Raw genomic sequence first — 3,462 nt, 5'->3', positions numbered from 1 at the left:
AGATTACATAAGGGTTTAGATATTGAGCTAAAATCTTTAATGAATCTCCTATAAAATCCTACATGACCCAAAAATGAGCGTATATCTTTGATAGTTTTTGGGTTTGGTAAGTTAGCAATTAAGTCAATTTTAGCTTTGTCTACTTCAATTCCTTCAGATGAAATGACATGCCCGAGAACAATTCCCCTAGTTACCATGAAATGGCACTTCTCCCAGTTTAAGATTAGATTCTTCTCCTCACACCGAATTAAGACTAGTCTTAAATGGTCCACACAGTTTTCAAAAGAGGAGCCAAAAACCGAAAAATCATCCATGAAAACTTCCAAAAAGCGCTCAACCATGTCGGAGAAAATACTGAGCATGCATCTTTGGAAGGTTGCAGGAGCATTACATAATCCAAAAGGCATTCTCTTGTAAGCAAATGTGCCAAAAGGACATGTAAAAGTGGTCTTTTCCTGATCTTCAGGATCAATTGCAATTTGGTTGTAACCTGAATAGCCATCTAGGAAGCAATAATATTTATGACCTGCTAACCTTTCTAAAATTTGATCAATAAAAGGTAGAGGAAAATGATCCTTCCTAGTGACAGAATTAAGTTTCCTATAGTCAATGCATACACGCCAACTAGTGGGGACCCTAGTTGGAACTAATTCATTGTTGGCATTTTTGACTACAGTAACACCAGATTTTTTCGGGACCACTTGGGTTGGACTTACCCATTTACTATCTGAAATTGGGTAGATCATACCCGCATCCAGAAGTTTCAGAACTTCTGCTCTAACCACATCCTTCATGTTTGGGTTTAATCGACGTTGAGGTTGACGAGAAGGTTTGGCATCAGCTTCTAAGTGGATTCTATGAGTGCAAATTGAGGGACTAATTCCCTTGATATCAGCAATTGTCCAGCCTAATGCTCCCTTATGCTTTTTGAGAATTTCTAATAATTTTAGTTCTTGACTTTGTTCGAGTTGGGATGATATGATCACAGGAAAAGTTTCTTCTTGACCAAGGTATGCGTACTTGAGCTCAGATGGCAAAGGCTTTAGCTCAAGTTTAGGTGCTTGAACACTAGATGGTAGAGGACTATTGTTGCATGTGGGCAATTCTTCAAAACGAGATTTTCACCTATCTGTATCCAACAAAGGAGCTGAATCTAATATAGCACTGATTTCTCTAAAGTTTTGGTTGATATCTGTATTTCCGAAATGAGTTAGGCATGTTTCTAAAGGATCAGAAGAAAGAGATGGGACAAGAGCATCTTCTACAATGGAATCGATCAGATTAACTCCATGAATCTCATCATTTTCGTTGTCATTATCGGGTTGTTTGCAAATGTTAAATATATTAAAATCTATAGTCATATTCCCAAATGATATTTTCATTATTCCATTTCGACAGTTGATCAAAGCATTGGAAGTAGCTAGAAATGGGCGGCCTAGAATGACAGGTATTGGAGTGGTACAGTTCATGACAGGCTGGGTATCTAATACTATGAAGTCGACTGGAAAGTAGAATTTATCAATTTGGACAAGTACATCCTCGACTACTCCTCTTGGTATCTTTATAGATCGATCGGCAAGTTGGAGAGTAACCTTGGTGGGTTTTAGTTCACCAAGTCCTAATTGTTCATAAACTGAATAGGGCAGTAAGTTAATACTAGCACCTAAATCCAGAAGGGCTCGTTGTATCCTGAAGTTTTCTATGATGCAAGATATGGTAGGACAACCAGGATCTTTATATTTAGGTGGGGTATTGTGTTTGAGAATAGCACTCACATGTTCAGTTAGAAAAGCTTTCTTTTGTACGTAAAGCTTTCGCTTTATGGTACAAAGATCTTTTAAAAATTTGGCATAAGATGGGATCTGCTTAATGGCATCTAATAGAGGAATGTTAATCTTTACTTGTTTAAAGATATCCAAAATTTCTTGATCAGGTACTCCTTTTTTAGCTGCAAGCAAGCGCTGAGGGAATGGAGCAACTATTTTATGATGAGGTATTGGATCATCTTGTTCAGTATTATTTTCATCCCTTTTCTCAATGGATTTTTCAGGTCTGTCATCCTTCATTGGAATTTCTTTGTTAATTATTTTTCCGCTACGGAGGGTCGTAACAGACTTAACTTGTTCAAATTTAGGTTGGGATGAACTTGCTTCATGGACCTCATGTTGATCCTTTGGGTTAGATTGAGGTTGGGCTGGAAATGTCCCTTTTTCCCTAACATTGAGTTGAGCCTCAATTCTACCTACAGAATTTTTAAGTTCTTGAAGTGACTGCATTGTATTCTGATTTATTTGAGTCTGCCCTTGCATGAAGGTTTGCAAAGTATCTTCAAGGGATTTCCTATGTGGTGGCACATAAGGAGTAGGAACAGAATTTCCTTGAGATTCATTGACAGTGGGTCCATGTCTCCAGCTAAAGTTAGGATGGTTTCGCCAATTAGGATTATATGTTTCTGGAAATGGTCTTTTATAAGTATTGGTGAAATTTGCTTGATCATGCAACACTTCTTGAAAAGCAGGGATTGTAGGACAATCCTTGGTCACATGTGCATTACTCTCGCAAATTCCACATATACTTTCAACAATTGTTTGTGCTTTTCCTATATTGGCTTTGCTTAATTCCATGGCTTCAACCTTCCTAGTTAGATTAGCAATTTTTACATTGACATCATTATCATCTTTAATAAGATATATTCCTCCTTTTGCATTAGGTGCTATTTTAGATTTTTCATTTTTATCTGTTGTATCCCAAGCTTGTGCATTTTCTGCTAAAAGATCAAAATAATCCCAGGCTTCATTTGGTTCCTTACTCATGAATTCACCATTACACATCATTTCTACAAATTGTCTCATATTGGAGGACAAACCATCATAAAGAAACTAATGACCCTCCAAATTTCATATCCATGATGTGGGCAAGCAAGAAGAAGGTCCTTAAATCTTTTCCAACACTGAAAAAATGTTTCCCCATCTTTTTGTGCAAAGTTCATGATATTTCTTCTAAGTGTGTTTGTTTTATGTGTTGGGAAGAATTTCTTTAAAAATTCTCTTGTCATTTCTTGCCAGGTAGCTATGGTCCTAGGCCTTAAGGAGTGTAACCATGACTTAGCTTTCTCCTTTAAAGAAAAAGGAAATAACTTAAGCTTAACTACTTCTTCAGTGACATCATTGAAATGAAGTGTTGAACACACTTTATCAAATTCTTTTAGGTGCAAATAGGGACTTTCAGAATCAAGTCCGTGAAACTTTGGAAGTAATTGGATTATTCCTGGTTTCATGTCAAAAGCTCCCGCAGCAGTAGGAATAACCATACAAGATGGGGTACTGGTCCTAGTGGGTTGTAGATAATCACGAAGCGTTCTAATAGGTAAGTCATCTTGAAATTCATTATCTCCCTGATTACTACCATTATCTTCCATTTGATTATTTGAATTTTGAACAATTAAATTTTTATCTCTTGATT

The 3,462-nt window shown here is 36.7% G+C and overlaps 1 non-coding gene across 1 annotated transcript; it reads left to right on the top strand.

Moving 5' to 3' along the window:
• The first annotated feature begins 2,900 nt into the window (after positions 1-2,900).
• Positions 2,901-3,007, top strand: LOC120105874 (small nucleolar RNA R71). The gene has a single exon (XR_005508134.2). It is a non-coding gene; the product is annotated as a small nucleolar RNA R71 (small nucleolar RNA).
• Positions 3,008-3,462: the final 455 nt, after the last annotated feature.

This window comes from Phoenix dactylifera, chromosome 13 (genome assembly GCF_051530095.1).
Source record: "Phoenix dactylifera cultivar Ajwa chromosome 13, Ajwa_hap1_PhDact_Kaust_v1.1, whole genome shotgun sequence".
NCBI classification, from domain to species: Eukaryota; Viridiplantae; Streptophyta; class Magnoliopsida; order Arecales; family Arecaceae; genus Phoenix; species Phoenix dactylifera.
Note: the sequence above shows the minus strand (reverse complement) of the source record. Positions and strands in the feature narration are given on the sequence as shown.